At 37.8% G+C, this 17,170-nt stretch overlaps 1 protein-coding gene across 2 annotated transcripts in view; it reads left to right on the top strand.

Moving 5' to 3' along the window:
- The window catches only part of LOC141426619 (uncharacterized), a 72,242-nt gene that overhangs the window by 11,725 nt on the left and 43,347 nt on the right, over nucleotides 1–17,170 (top strand). The window contains exon 2 of one of the 2 annotated variants that reach the window (XM_074085650.1): nucleotides 16,419–16,482. The exons of the other annotated variant lie outside the window; for it this stretch is intronic. The gene's annotated coding sequence lies outside the window, so the exon portion shown is untranslated. The remainder of the gene's footprint in view (nucleotides 1–16,418; nucleotides 16,483–17,170) is intronic. 2 annotated transcript variants of the gene reach the window in all.

Below are 17,170 nucleotides of genomic sequence, written 5' to 3'. Positions count from 1 at the left end.
GTCATAAATTTTAACAAAGATCTTTGTGCCCTTTCCAGGGTTAGCATGTGCGTTTTTGTGGTACCACCCCATACAACACTACAGTACCCAAGGACTGACTGTGCCAATACATAGTAAACTGCGCGCAGCAGATCGAAATCCGCCGTACTTCTCTCAGTTTCTTAAACACCCATACAAGTTTCCTGATCCTTGTTGTTGTTAGGTCTAGATGAGACTGCCAGTTTATTCTGTCATCCAACATAACTCCCAGGTACTTAATACAATTTGATTTAGCAATTTTAGTGCACGTGCAGGCGGTTTTTGCCAGCAACTCACAAGAATGCATTTTAAGGTCAGGTGTATGCTGAGTAATTTTAGATAAAAAGAATTGCAAATATGTGGTCTTTGAAAGATTCAACGTGAGAAAGTTCGCAGCCAGCCATTCACCGATCCTATGGAGCCCCAATTCTGCATTACGACAGACTTCGTCCCAAGTATCTCCATGGAAGATTATGGCTGTGTCATCCGCATAAGTAAATATTCTTCCATTGGCTAATGACTGTTGACACAAGTCATTGATGTAAATTAAAAAGAGACTCGGTCCAAGTATACTTCCTTGGGGCACTCCACAAGCAACCGGTGCGTCTTTGCCAATGTATTTTGAAATTTTTACTTGCTGTGTCCGATTTGAAAGAAAATCTCTGAAGATCATATGTGCACTTCCCCTAATACCAATAGAATGGAGTTTACCCACGAAAGCCGGAATCGAAACAGTGTCAAATGCTTTAGCAAGATCTAGGAATACACCTAAACATTTCTTTTCAGCATCAAGTTGTGCGACAACTTCATCTGCTAAAGCACTGACGGCATCTTCAGTGCTTTTTCCCGTTATAAATCCAAATTGGCACTTCGACAGTATGTTATTGTGTTCCAAATATTTAATTAGACGACGATTAAGAACTCTCTCAAGTATCTTTGACAACGAGGTTAGAACTGAGATCGGTCTATAGTTCGAAACACTATCTCGACTCCCACCCTTGTGAACAGATGTGATTATGGATCTTTTGAACACAGCTGGAAATACACCCTGAGATAAGCACAATTCAATAAGCCTTGTGAGCGGGGGTACTATTATATTTTTGGCAAGCTTGAGTAACTTGACAGGAATACTATCCCAACCGGTAGCACAGTCATTCCTTAGGCTCAATATTATCGACTCTATATCTGCCTCATCAGGGGGCAGCAGAACAAAGAATTTATATTAGTAGGAATATCAAATTTGTAAAAGGATGATTTGCTATTATTTTTGCTTGTAATTACAGCATCCGCCAGCCGCCTACCAATATTTGCAAAGTACCTAGTTGTTAACTGCCTCGACATCGCCAGCCGCATTGATCACATTACTTATTGGATCATCAGCTGAGTTGATAGGTTTTGCATAGTTTACTATTGATTTAATAGCAGCCCAAGTCTTTTTATTTGTTTTAGCAGCTTTCAGTAGCGACTTTTCGTAGTCACATTTTAGTTTCTTTAATAGTGCGTTACTGTACTTACGGTAGCGCTTGTACGAGACAGCTAACACAATATCATTAGGATCACTTTGACACCTTTTATGAAGTCGGTCTCTGTGACGTATACACCTTATCAGGCTAGGGGTTATTCAAGGCTTGAGAGTTATCTTTCTATTGGGAATAAGACTGGATTTAGAGTGCAACTGAATGGTTGTCGATAACTTCTGAACAAAAAGTGTAGCCGCAGCATTAGCATCTGTAGTAGGATTAATAAACGAGTAATCGATTTTTTCTAGATATTCAATAACTCGTAGTTAATTTTTTTGAAGGTTCTATTAATTGAGGGCTGCATACGGCACAAAGAGAGACTTAGCAAGACCATGAAATGATCAGTTACTGTAGAATCAGTTACAAATATAGTCGCAGGGAAAACCGTCTTGAGCATAACGTGATCGAGGCAGTTAGACAATCGTGTGGGGTACACGTGACCTGGTAGCACCCCTAGCTCAGCACATAAATTGAGGTAGGGCGCACATAGTCTGTCAATAGTGCCTGGCTTGATGTCTATATTTATGTCCCCAACAATTATTAAATTATTTTTATCACTTAAGGGACGAATGATATTATCCAGGGAATTCAAAAAGCTATCAATAGATTGAATAGACGGTGAGCGGTAAATTGCCAAAATAAATATCGGGTAAAATTTTTATTAACATAAAATTAGCTCCTATAGGCTCCAGTTCAATTCCTGAACAACGAATATGTTTTTTTACATAGATAACGATTCCGTCGTTTTGATTCAAGCTCTTTTGAGAATAATATGTGACATAAGAATCCAAGTCAGGAATCTGTTTATGTTTATTTAGCCAACATTCGGTTAAAATTAAGATGTCCATTTCAAATGTGAACCGGGCCAGTTGTGCTATAAAATTATCCAAATTTTTGTATACACTAAGAATATTTTGACAAACAATATTTAAATTTAATGTGGGTTGTTTTAATAACAAGTTGCATGTCTCAGTGCCACAGCAATAAGCCTCAGCCACCGATATGCCGTCAATATCAGATATAACATCTTGGTTTTTAAAGTCCATTGACAATGGTTATTACATTATTGCTCAAATAAAAGTACTTACACTTCCTTCATTTCAATATCCAGTAGAAAATAATGCATCTCACAACTAAGCACTAGTACTCGTATAACAAGTATGTATTTTTGTAAAAATATAGTAACATAATTTCGAGTATGTATTAAATTTTGTGTTTGTATGTTGTTGTTTTGTGTTAATAAAACATATTGAACTAAACTTAAAAAGTATTTGTTTACAGAACAAAAACTGAGGCATAGAAACGATATTTCTTGTGGCAGACAAATTACCAGGAAGTAATCGATTGCTAGTCAAGTTTTCTATAGATTAATCAGGTCATCTTTGGTATCCACGGGCGCATACTGACCACCGTCGTCCTTCCGCAAATAGGTTCTGCCATAGGACGTCCAGCAGTGCTTGTAGCGGTTGTCCCGGGCAAACTTCCTTGCAAGGTAGTACATGCGCTGTCCATGGGCTGTTAATTTCTCTGCTATGTAAATGGGTCTGGCTGGACCTTCAATCTTGATGTGGACAGAGTTGAGTTTACTTGAGATATTTTTTGTGTTAAACTAACGAGCTTTTTTATCATAGTATCTTTTGTGATGGCACTGACAAACTCAACCACTATCGGTGCCGCTGGGTCATCCCGCCTGCCTGATCGAAAGACATCCTTAATATCTGGCAACTGAACCGGAGTTTCAATAATTTTAGCCGTCTGAATTACAATCTTACGTAAATCGTCCTTTGACTCTTCCTTCTTCCTTGGGATGTTCTTTATTTCTACTTTTGTTCCATTCAGTTGAAGCTCCAAATATTCCACTTTGTTTTCTAGTTGCTGAACATAGCTACGTTCTACTTTACGCTCAGATTCTATATTTTATAATTTTAGCATAACGTCATCGTATTGTTTCGATGTAAATACAATAGATTCCTTAATTTCAGTGGTTTGTGCAATTATTGCATTCATTGCCGACTGCAGTGCTGCAAAATTGGTGTCAGATTGCGCGGTCGCCTCGGCGAGTACGCTCCTCATCTCGTCCATCAACGTTTACGTTTGTTTCTGGTAACGATATTATCACAGTCCTTAACAGGTGGGTTCGGGGCCGGGGCTGGCTGGCTCTGGGGTAGTGGCTGAGCACTTGAATCCATGTCCTTGGCACGTACTGTTGGTGTACTAGGGGGAGTGCGCTTGAGTGGCATCTAATCAACTATTTAATTATGAGTAACAGTCTATCGTTAATAAATTCACTACTGCTGTTACTGTCATTACGATCACTGGGTCCGCGATGAGAAGAGCTTAAGCGCCGTACTAATCGCGGCGGTTACGTGTTATAGTCGCGAGATGATTTGCGTAAACACGAATCGATGGTAGTTTTAAACTTGTTTTTTATTCTTCTTATTTTAGTAAATTCATACACTTCTCAGCACTAGCAATGTCCAATAACAGCATTAAATGGTCTATTGTATTGAAAATCAATAAATTTATAGTTCAGTAAACACTTTCTACGTCTAAACAGAAATAATTATTACGGAGCGGTTTTTAACCGTGCGGTAGACGGGAGGTAGGACTGCAAGAAACAGAACGTTTATAATATTGTTAACTCAAGAAATATTCTGTACATTATTTATAGTTTTTAATTGCCAGTTTGGATCTAAATGTGATGAACTTTAATCATATACGAATAATTAACGTTTCACAACTAAAGCACAACATCAAATTCCATGAAATTTGGAATGGAAAAAAGCTTGAAGCAGTAACTACGAGTAGAATATTTTTAAACAGGAATTGAGAGCGGATGAGTCCTCGAAACACAGTTATTAAACTATGTTTAAATATAAATCGAATTAATATTATGTAGCAAATTACGTATTAATGTTGTGTTATTTTGTAAGTACCTACATTACGTATTAATCTACTTACAAAGTAAACAAAATTATGACTTCATCTAATTACTTCTTTTATTCACAATCATCATCATCATTATTATTAAGACTTCACAAAAAATATTTAGAACCCCTTCTTCTGTAACCTTCTAGATTTCAATGTTATCCTGAATGGACTATAGTAGCAACTAGGTATTATACATATCAATCAATGTTTGTCATAATTAAGACTGTTGCTTGAAATCGTCTTGGGCAACAAACCATTGATCACGGACCCCGGTAAACCGTGCAATTCAGTTACGCTTAAATACATATGGGGTTAAGGAGACGACACCATTACGTTAATTAATGCCTCTACCTTCTTGCATCTTAATTGTTACAACCTAAAACGCATATATTCCTCTTAATTTAAGGCTCTTCCCGTACGAGATGAGTCGCGAAAAGGGGTGGCATACAATGTAATGTAGCACGCTCGCCTTTACGCGTCACGTTCCTACATGCATTTTGACACGCACTACTTTTACTGCAGGAACTATAGAGAAAGACTGTCTTAGGTCTAAAAGCGTTATACCGACCAAAATTTTTTGGGTGCGTTCCTAAATAATATTAATCGGAAACCTAAAAAATATATTTCTGTCAAGTGGAGTGCTAGGCTTTCAGGTTCTAAAATATAAAAATAGCACGCAAATCGACCGATGAGTACGCGAGTACGCACGACCATAAAATAGTACGCTGTGCGTAGGTACTATTGCGTTCCCATCTGGCAACGCTGGTCGTGCGTTCCCTCTGACACTTATACTATTTAATTTAATACGAGAGCGAGAGGGACGGTACGATACGAACTTCGAGTTTCGAGTTTCGTAGTAGCCCTGCTGGACCCGCGTGGTACATACAGCCCAAGCCCTCTCGTTCTGGGAGAAGACTTGTGCCCAGCAGCTGTACGATGAACCGAATGAATAAATGACGAAGAAGAGGATGGATTAAGAATCGACAACGCTTACTGACCATTTAGTATTTATATTAATAGTTCAACATACCCTTACTGGTATTCATAAGGACATGTTTTCAAAAATTTAATCATATGGTTTGATAAAGCAGGCTGAGAAGTACCCGACTGGGTACCTGACGAGGTGAAGCAATTATCCTGCGAAGCAATTATAGCTAAATTATAGGAGCCAAACGATAGCGTGTTTTAAACTTGCCAGCGCCATCTATGATCGCAATAACGAACGAGGCGACCAACGCTATTTTTAAAGAGACGTGGTATAAAATTGGTGTATTTCGTGGTAATAAAAAAAATATTACGATAATCTTGATCGTATTCCTGAGCTAGTCATTGCTTTCAAAACACGATTAAACTAATTTGGCTCGATAGATTTAATGAGGGCTATCGTTTTTTGTCTCACTAGATGGCGCACTGTTGCGTGAGGTTTTTAAGTGTGGCTTTCAAAGTCTGTTATTACGGGCGTGAAAACAAAGTTTAGATTAAAATCATATTTAATACGCCTTAAAACTGTAGCATAAAAATATCGAGCATACCACAGTGTTGCAATGTCCCCGTTTTGTTCGAAAAAAAGGGAGGACAAAGGTTTCCGAAAGACAAAACTGTCTCAAAACACAGACATTCATTGCCCCGGAACGCATATTTGCCATAATTAATTTCAGATATTGCAAAATATTCACAAAATATTTCTAATTATAAATAAACCCGCGTAGCTCACCCAAAAACTATGAGTTTTGACATTTCGGAGACCTCACGCTACACTAGCGCCTCTAGCGGCGAATTCATTCGCGATAGCCCTCATTGCCAAGCTCTTGCTTTGATTTAGAAACCAAAAATACTCCGTTATTTATAAAGACACTATAATCAAATTACTAAGTCTGATTTACAAACAAAACGTAATAATAATAGCTATTGTGTTATTTCTTAAATCTAAATCGTAATTTCTTTGCATTTATTTTATTTGCAAATTTTTTATGAGTAAAGACTTACGCCACGCCGACGACATATTGCTTCTCTGTCACTTCAACGCAGAGAAACAGTGAGCGCTTAGGTGCTCTGCCTGATTGACCTGCGTCGCTTTTCTCCACAAAATTCATTTACGAAAAAAAACTTTTGCTTTTACACTTCTTTCATAACACTCAATCTATGAGTAAGGAAATTATTATTAAATTACGTTATCACTGTAATTTGGGTATTTAAGGTGTTTTAGGACAGTCAACACCGGGAAATAAATTCTTCTTCTTCTTCTTTTTTAAAATATGGCTTTTCTGTCCTAATTAATAGGACGATTTCGCCAGTGTCAAAGTAAACTCTCTTTGAGAGGGACGTTGTACGGTGGTTGTAGTTTTTGCAACTTGATAGCAAAATTCCAGAAACCACGTGGAGACAACTTGCGGATTAAAAAATGTCAGAGACGAGAGCAATATAGAATTTTGTGATCACTGTTCACTGTTAAGGTTAATCGCCGCATAAAACACTATCAAAATTATACTTCAACTAGCCAAAGAAACAGAAATAGCAAAATTAGATATTGTCTACATCCGCCATGTTCGAATGCTACAAATCGAACCGGGAAATAAATTGAATAACGCACAAAAAATTAAGAAGCACTCGTACTCATACAATGACAGACAACATGTCAGAAGATGTCAGAAGTTGTAAAGTACGAGTAAGTGTGTTGTTTATTACAAGAATTAGGCACAGAAAAATTGGTTAGTAGTCTAAATAGTTTTATTGGCTAGATATTTTGTCTATTATTTATAAACTGATAATTACCATAGTAGGAATGTAGGACATGTGTTCATACTTAATACGTGTCATAGTACGAGTATATAGCCTAGCCTACCCACCCAACGAAGATCAAAAACTGCCTCTCAGAGGAAAAACTCGTGTATAAGTGAATTTTGGCATAGTTGTAGGGAATGGTGTTTTAGACCACATACTAAAAGTACTGATGGGTGGGGGTAGAGCTAACGGGTGGGGGGGGGGTGAGTTTGTGTAAAAGTCCCATTTAGTTTTTCGTAAATAACTCGTAAACGCTGGCCCACAGCAAAAAATGTTCTAAAACATAAGTAATGTTCTAAACATAAAATTCTCTACAAAAAAAAATCTATACATTTTTTCTCTGAGATCAATATTTCACGCAGAAACATCCTGCCGGTGCTCGGTTATGGTGCTAAAACCTGGGTATTCATGAAAGACGTGATCAATCGATTACAAATGGCCCAGAAGACAGTGGAGAAGAAGCTGGTAGGAGTGTCGCTGATGGACCGCGAAACAAAAAAAATAGCTTCGGGATCAAAGCAAAGTCACAGACGTGACAAAACGAGTAGCGAGCTTAAAGTGGAAGTGGGCTGGACATGTGGCCCGGAGTGAACAGTCGTGGTGCAAGCGTCTCCTAGAGTGGAAGCCATGGGGGGAAAAGCGACCTCATGGTAGACCACAAATGCGGTGGAAAGACGATGTAAAAAGGTTTCTGGTTCAAATTGGATCCAAAAAGCTCAATGTCGCGACGAAGGGAAAAAATTTAAGGAGGTCTACACCGAGAAGTTTGAGAAAGGCTGAAGAAGAACAAATGTATATCGGTATCTACAAAAAAAAAACGATATGTCCATCTATTGTAACTACTAGTATAATGTCACTTATAACAAGGTACAGGTTCTTTTTTACGTTTTAAAAGTTGATAGAAATCCCGACCAAAATGAAACCATATTATCTATTATTAAAAAAATTAAAATTATTTATTTTCAACTTTTGTTTTAAACTAGTGTTGAATCCTCCTTTTAAGTGAAGCACTTGTATTATCTATACATTTACATTAATTCTTATCCAAATAAATTATTTCATATTCAAGAATGTTTCAATACTTATAGATCACTTTTTGAATTATTCTAAATAATCGGACATTCCACTCAAAAAATATTAGCTATACGAATTTAAAAAAGCCGCGTTTCGGCTTTGCGCGGGAAATGGAGCTGAGAAATGTTTGTAAGGTGTCCTTGTATAGAGACCTTTATTTAAATTTGTGACCGTGCGAAGCCGGGGTGAGGCGCTAGTAAGTCTGGTACCTAGTTAGATATATTGTTAGTTTTTTTAAAGAAGATTTAGTGTTGATAATTAACTTGTTATTATTATATTGTCATCGGTTCTTAATAACTAATAAGTCTACAGAGTTTAAATTAAATCTGACCGTTTAAAGTGGGTCAAAATCGAGTTCAAAGCAGTCGGTTACAAACAAACATACATGTAAAGTTAATAAAAGCGTTGTAAAATTGATGTAAATTAACTGCTTACAATAATCTTATGCATTTTCAAATGCTGTAACGTCTTGAATCTTATCCTAATACTCCGGGAACTGCCTTGAAATTTTTTGATAGAAAGCTGAAACCCTACGTATTCAGTTGTTTTGATTCCCAGTGAATGCTTTAACACTCACCTGCAATACATTAACTGTAACCCACGTATGATATATTTTTTATTTCGCCTAAACGCTGTAAGAGACATCGTGCGGATAAATATTGTTCCGCGTGTATGAAGTAAGATACAGCAAGGCTACTACGAAACCCGAAACTCGAAGTTCGTGTCGTGCGGTCCCTCTGACACTTATACTATTGAATAAGAGAGCGAGAGGGACGGTACGATACGAACTTCGAGTTTCGAGTTTCGGAGTAGGCCTTCAGGACTCTATTTTTTTCGTTTTTCGTGTCGGTTACAGCATTTGACGTACCATAAATAGCCAAAAAATTGTAAAAATTACTACGCTGTCCAGAAACTTCTAAACGTCGTAGAGCAACGAGAGCTACAACATTCGACGCAGAAAAAAACACTGAATCGAAATATGCAATAAAATTTTTTTGGTAAAGGTGTGGGTTATTGAGCTTTTAAGTAAGAATGTCGAGGGTTTTCCAACTTTTTGTTCGTTAGATTAATGAAATTCATGTGCGAAATTACCAATCCGTACTGGGCCTGCGTGGGAACTACGGCCCAAGCCATCATTCTGAGAAGAGGCCTGTGCCCACCAGTGGGACGTATATGGCGTGCGTGTGACGTGTGACAAGATATTTTATGCGCAAATTGAAAAAGCATTTAATTTTAAAATATTTATATCGCGTAATACTCGTACGAAATGGTATTAAAGTCAGTGCCCTTAGTGTAAGTTTTCGGTTACAAAATACGTCCCGATCGCGTACGCGTTAAAATCTCAATTTGTATGGAAACACGAACATCGCAAACGTTCCGCTAGAGGCGCTCTTCGTGTTTCCATATAAATTGAGATTTTAACGCGAACGCACTGAGGCGTAGCCTTAGCTGACAAAAGCGTGTAATAAAAGGTAAACGTTTGCTCTAGAGCACCTCGCTTACTTGTATGGCTACTTTGAAATGAACTTTTAAGGGAGATATTTTTAGATCCATTTATCTTGAGTCGTTAGAAGTCATCATTTATTGAATTAGGCGTTACTTTGCGGAGGTCCATATCAATTATCTAAAAACCATTACTTTGCTCACCCGCGACCTTACGGTAGCTACGTCTATGCAACAAATGTGTGTTCATGCAGTTCCTCCACCTCCACACTGTAAGAACACACACAAATCACATAAACCCAATGATCACCACTACACAACACTGACGTGTTTCGAAGTTTAGTTACTTGTGTTGCTCTGAAAATGAGCTCTGGTTGAGTTCGAAACGGGTCGATGTTGTGTGGTGGTGGGGTTGTGTGATTTGTGTGTGTGTTCTTACAGTGCGATGGTGGAGAAGCTGCATGAATACACATTTGTTGGATAGACGTAGCTGTCGTAAGATCGCGGGTGAGCAAAATACCTGTTTTTAGTTCACGTCGTTTGCCATCCAGTCGAATAAAATGGTTTTGTCTGTGATCGGCGACTTATTAACTATCCATACTAATATTATGACTGCGAAAGTGTGTGTGTGTTTGTATGTTTGTGTGTTTGTATTTTTGTCCGTCTTTCACGTCGAAACGGAGCAATAGACCGACGTGATTTTTGACATAGAGCTAGTTTATGGGCCAGAGAGTGACATAGGCTACGTTTTATCCCGGAAAAATGCACCCTGCCTGAGGGAACAGCGCGCGATAACCGAATTCCACGCGGGCGAAGCCGCGGGCAAAAACTAGTAAGTACATATAAGTAGGAAAGTTTCGTCGCTTCATTTATTACGGGGAGACGACAGCGACCCTAGTCTCTGTAGCACGTCGCATGCAGCCGACGACTTCGGATGTTGACTATTATCCTTACCACAGTTGCTTGCAACTACAGAACAAAATTACTAATAAAAGGAATACAACAATGTTATGACCTTGCATATGACTGAAAAACTTTGTATTTATTTTCCCAGTTCAGTCTGTACCAATTTCGTATCGATCTGAACTTTATATATCGAATACGAAACTTGAACAAATCATATAGAAAATTGCAACCAGCTCCCTAAGACTGTATTCATAAAAGCGCTTACGATGCAAGTGAAGTAGTCACTCGAACTCCATTTCGGGATGTATGCTTTGGAACATTCGTATCGTGCAAGAAAAATGCGGAAAACATCAATTTGCGAATAATTTGAAACCAATGCCGTCTCACGAAGGCCCTTTGTACCACTGGGGTACCTAGGACGACAACACACCACACACAATGCCGATATTTCCGTATTTCTCAAGATGTTACGTGAAAACAAAAAATATTCCGCTCTTTTGTTTGATATAATTATTCTAAGGTCTCGAACACAAGTTTTTCCACGCTATGAGCATAATCCTTAACCTCCAGTGGGACAGTCGAACAAATTGAATCATGACCCGGATGGAACCTTTGTGCTACTAATGTCATGTTGACATCTCATACTTTTGTCAAGGAAATCATAGTGAAATTGATAATTAAAAGGTTCCACCCTGGGCCATGATTCAATTTGTTCGACTGTACATGGTGTAAGCAAGCTTTGGCAACGTCCTTGTGAAGCGTCTCTATGTAGTGCCTACCTACAACAAACTGTTCCTTTGTGGTTTTGCTCAAATTTACTGGTGAGAGGCAGCAGCATTGGTGTGTGTACTTATATGAAACCATATCGTTGCGATTACTAGCAGGGCTACTACGAAACTCGAAACTCGAAGTTCGTTTCGTGCGGTCCCTCTCGCTCTCGTATTAAATAGTATAAGTGTCAGAGGGACCGCACGACACGAACTTCGAGTTTCGAGTTTCGTAGTAGCCCTGCAGAGATCGCGGGGGAATTGCGGGCTGTGAGTTATCTCGCGTACAACGTATGAACGAATTCAACGAACCACCCGAGTGCCTGCGGCTGGATACAATACATTCGCTCCCTATTATCCATCCAAATTGCGTCGGCCTTTATGGAATCATTAAGTAACATTACTGACAAAGCTTTTATGTTTAGCATGTATAATACGTCACCCTTATTTTATGTTTACAATTCAGAAAAAATCTTAACGATTTCTATACTTGTTTATCTATAGCAAGCTTTGTTTATTAGTTTAGTTGGTTTGGTTGGTGAGTACCTACTTACAGGAGTGATGGTTGTGGAACTCTTTAGTAGAGGTGTTTGTCCAGCAGTGACCGTTTTTTGGCTATTAAACTAACTTACAACTTGAGATTGGATAGATATCCTGATTTAGGAAACTACTGTCAAACCCATAAATATCTCAGTCAATATTATTAGGTACTTCAGTCTACTTTATTTTAATGCAGTGAAATATTTATTTTTTGGGGTTCAGTACACAAAAGAGAAAACAAATGGAGCCCATCACAGGGCTGTTTCTCAAGAACCGTAATACACAGACGGCTTAATTGAAAGTATGCATAATTTTTCTATTGCCGCTACAACTACAAATACCAAAAGCTAAATTCAATTAAAAATAAAGGAGAACCCCATGGAAGAACATGGAGCTGCTAACTTCCATCACCGTAGCACTCGGCATAAGGGTGGTTTTCATCCGTACTGCATTGGTGCTCTTCCACTGTGCGGTTTAAACGTTACTTTACACCTCGCACGTGTAAAATATGGAATGGACTCTCTGCTGGGGTTTTCCCATCTTTCCGTATGATTTGGGTACCTTCTAAAGGCAAGTGTATCGCCTATTGAAAGGTCGGTAACGCACCCGCAGTCCAAATAATGCTGTAGGTGTCCATGGGCGGCAGTGATCACGTACCATCAGGTGACCCGTCTGCTCGTTTGCCAGCTGTTGGATAAAAAAACGTATTATTTTTGTTTTCCTATTATTTTTATACAATGATCATAGGGTAATAGATTTAAATGTACCTACTGCATATCAAATAATAACATAAACAGCCAGTCAAGCGAGAGTCGGTTTTAGTAAAAAAAAAACCGGCCAAGAGCGTGTCGGACACGCTTAAAATAGGGTTCCGTAGCCATTACGAAAAAATTAGGTAATATTTTTCTAAGGATTTCGTATTTTATACGGAATCTTACAAGTTTAGGTATATTTTATACCTTAGGCTGCTATTTACTCATAAACTACTAATAATTCTCAAGCAAACTTAACCGTTATAGTTTTCCTTGTAAGTTTGATATATTACTACCATCCTAAATTTTTTCAAATTTTTCCACCCACCCGTTTAGATTTTAGAGGGGGGGGACGCTCGATTTTAATGAAAATTTGCACTTTAAAGCTGAATACTTCGCAAACAAATCACTGAATCGAAAAATCGTCTTAGCAAACCCCTAATGGTTTTAAAAGACCTATCCAATGATACCCCACACTATAGGGTTGGATGAGAAAAGTTAAGTTTTTTTTTTTTAATTTTATTGTATCATTTTGTCGGCATAGTTTACATATATATCCGTGCAAAATTACAGCTTTCTAGGATTGATAGTCCCTGAGCAAAGCCGCGGACGGACAGACAGATAGACAGACAGACAGACAGACATGGCGAAACTATAAGGGTTCCGTTTTGATTGGGATTTGTTTGTCTGTCAGCGGCTATACTTACTCGATGAACTTAGATAAATACTTGTAGTCACTTTGATTTTTGAGAATTTGTGGCATACTCGTGTGAACATATAAACATGTATAAACGACCAGATGGCCTAGTGGTTGGAGAACCTGACTACGAAGCTTGAGGTCCCGGGTTCGATTCCCGTGTCGGGGCAGATATTTGTATGAAAAATACGAATGTTTGTTCTCGGGTCTTGGGTGTTTAATATGTATTTAAGTATGTATCTATCTATATAATTATATTTTTATCCGTTGCTTAGTACCCATAACATAAGCTTTGCTAAGCTTACTTTGGGACTAGGTCAATTGGTGTGAATTGTCCCGTGATATTATTATTATTATTATTATATATATTTTTTCCCTTGACTGTAAAGATTGAGACTCGCACTTGTCCGGTTTTTTAATGTTTACCTATCTATCACGATCACGGGCCCATAAAAAGTTAGGAAGTCTTTCTTAAACACACCGGGTCGAATTAAATTTGACACAAAAGCTCAATAAAGTTTTTATGCGACATTCAAATACAGGTCCCTCGAGAATTTTTGACTACTTTTTCGACGTACCTACTCGACTTGAGCAATTAATGTGAAATATTCAGGACTTCCCATAAACTGAGAGAAACGCATTCGTGAAAGTAATTACAAAGTTACTCGTACACGTGGAATGTTCGTAATTCTACTTGGTGATGAATGCAACAACAGACAGCGAAACTCATTAAAGTAATTAATACTGTCTGTACCCCGAATTTTTAAAGACGGAATGGGTGTAAGGAAAGAAGTAATTTGTCAGTGTTCATTTTATTTACGACGCCAGGCTAACAGAATATTACGTAAAATGAGTAAGCGCCTTCATAGATATTCGACAAATATTTCTGGATACGTTAGTAGGTTTTTTGTGATTTTTTTATACTTATATCCCGGTGACAACAGTTTATACCTTAATATACAGTTTTCGAATGACGCTTTTGCGAAAATCAGAAAGATCATATTTGTATGTCATGTCACAGCGGTCATATTTTGCTTTATATCGCTATTTCTGCGTTTATCCCACCTACAAGTATGATATCATAGACTCAAATACAGGTAAATAAGAAAAACAGTTAAATAATTTATGGCAAGGACCTCAGATCGTTTCTGAATATTCCCAGATCGGGCGTTAACGGTGGGCGATACATATGTTTTCATGATGCTGGGACTGTCTCTTACATTCTTTTTTATTGCACCGTATGCCTCCAATATAAAGGTGTTTATGGTGGCTGTTAACACCCTTCACAGTCGTTCATATAAAATCAAAGACACGCGAGTACAAATTTTTAAGTTCATTTTACAAAGTTCTATAACTTTGTAAAATGAACTTAAACTTACCTATTATTGAGACAATCGCAAGCAAGACATGGTCACACGGACCTTTCAATACTACTCGTAGTTCCGCCTAGACTAGAACGACATTTAGCTCATCAAGAAACCCTCAGTGGTAAATCAATTGGTAATGTCATTGTAAATATATTAAGTACATACCGTATATCTGTATCTGAGAATGACAATGCTCCACACAATGTACAGTCAACCAATTTTGATTCCTATGCCACCATGGAAGTTTATCATAGTAGGTAAATAATTTTGTTTTCTACCAGGTGGGCTCCTGTAACAGGATCAAAAAATTAAAACACAGGTTCTGCTACTCAAATGGAACTACTTTAGTTCTGCAACTTTCAAAAATTAAGTAATTTTATCATTATGTTTATTCCAAACAAATTAAATGGTTTTTTCAATGTACGGCATCCAATAGCCTAAATTATGACATCGCCTGTCACGTAACAAAATGACGGATTTCGCAATGCATTGCTTGTCCAATTAAACTAAACTATAATAAAAATCACAATACAAGTTATTTTCAAAAGTTGTAGAAGTAAATTAGCTCAAGATTAATAGTGGAAGCTGTGGTTTAATTTTTGGCTCCTGTTACAGGGCCCATGCACCTTGTATAACATTATTTATCGAATGATACGGAGCATCCTAACAACCTTACTTGTGTCTTCTGTAATGTTTTGCTTTTCTCAATGTCGTGTCTTAGATGCTTTAATAGCATGACATCTGACGAGATTAGGCCGCCAGTGATTAGTGGAGATTGCGCCTAACTACTTTAATGTCGAGACGGTTCGTCCTTAATATTGAACTGTACTTTTTGACTACCTACGTACCTATAGATGAAATATCTGGCAAAAATACTTGAAACTGACACTTCTAACAGGAATATCCAAGGGATCTGTGCTGGGGCACCCTACTTTTTTAGGGTTCCGAAGTCCTACAAGGAACCCGTATAGTTGCGCCATGTAGGTACGTTCATCCGTCTGCGGTTTAGCTCAGTGTGTGCTATTGCTAGAAAGTTGTAATTGCATAAGTATAACCACGCGAAGAAAGTAATATTTTTTTTGGATAACTAGTACTTCCATTTTAAATATATATTGACCCGGATAACTCACGTCTTAAATCGAGTTTAGTCCGACATGTTTCATGTTGTTTGTGTTGTCAAATTGTTGGTTCATGTCATTGTTTCGTCGGGTAGTCGCGCGAACAGAGCGGCGGCGCGCAGTGCGCGTGTTGCGTTGCAGCAGCCGCCGAGTCGCGTTGCTCCTAAGAGGAAGGGCTACGTATTAGTCCGAAACATGTCGGGCTAAATTCGATTTAAGACGTGAGTTATCCGGGTCAATTATACATTTAATATGAGTGAGCCTCACGGTAGTTTCATGTGCAAAACTAGTACTTCATCTACTCGTAAAGTAGGAATTTTATTCTCATCTAAATCTATAATGCGGGCTACCTATACCTAGATGGATAGGAAAATTTTGAAATAATTATTTATTTATTTTCATGTAGGGGACAGATCTATTGTCACTTTTAAAAAGAAAGAAAGACCATACGAGTATAATAATATGACAGGTTTACCTATATCACATTTTTTTTGTTATTTTCAGACGATACGGCTGTTATGACTTGAGTGCCTGATATTAAAACCAATGTTCTAAGAAGATCTTTCAGGTTAGTAATTACTTAATCTTCAAAATGGATTCTGCAAGCGAATGTCAGCTAAATGTTATAAAATCGTATTTTTGGGTTTCTCTCATATTTTGGGCTTGGGTTAGCCCACTAACGACACCCTCTTGATTGTTAAAAGGCCCAAAGCAGATGTATAACATAGTACTCGTAACAATGACTGAGTACATATTTTGATTTAATACAAAGTAAGACGTTTGGTTCGGGGGAAGAAACGCGAATAAAAAGTAAATAAATTATCGGACGATTGACACCAATTGACCCAGCCCCAAACTAGCAAAGCCTGTACTATGGATACTCCTACTTAGACAACGGGTAAACATACTTTAGATTAATACATATTAAACAACCATGATTCGAGCATAAACATTCGTATTTTTATTCAAATATCTGCCGGACCGAAAATAAGAGTAATTTAGACTGAAGTCTGACTTTTTGGTTTTGTTTTACCTCTGCCAAAGTGTTATTGGTAATTCTTGTAAAAAATTTCAGCTCCTTCAAAGTAAAACAAAAAAATTTGTTAATGGAATTACAGTTCTATCAGAAAGACACAAATGTCAAATTGGCAAACTAACACTTTTTTTGTGCTCAAAAACTTAAGACGGTAGACTTATGTTTGGAGATACCACCATACTAGTTTTATATTAGATTGACTTATTGCTTGTTCGTTGTC

Source organism: Choristoneura fumiferana, chromosome Z (assembly GCF_025370935.1).
Source record: "Choristoneura fumiferana chromosome Z, NRCan_CFum_1, whole genome shotgun sequence".
Taxonomy (NCBI): Eukaryota; Metazoa; Arthropoda; class Insecta; order Lepidoptera; family Tortricidae; genus Choristoneura; species Choristoneura fumiferana.
Note: the sequence above shows the minus strand (reverse complement) of the source record. Positions and strands in the feature narration are given on the sequence as shown.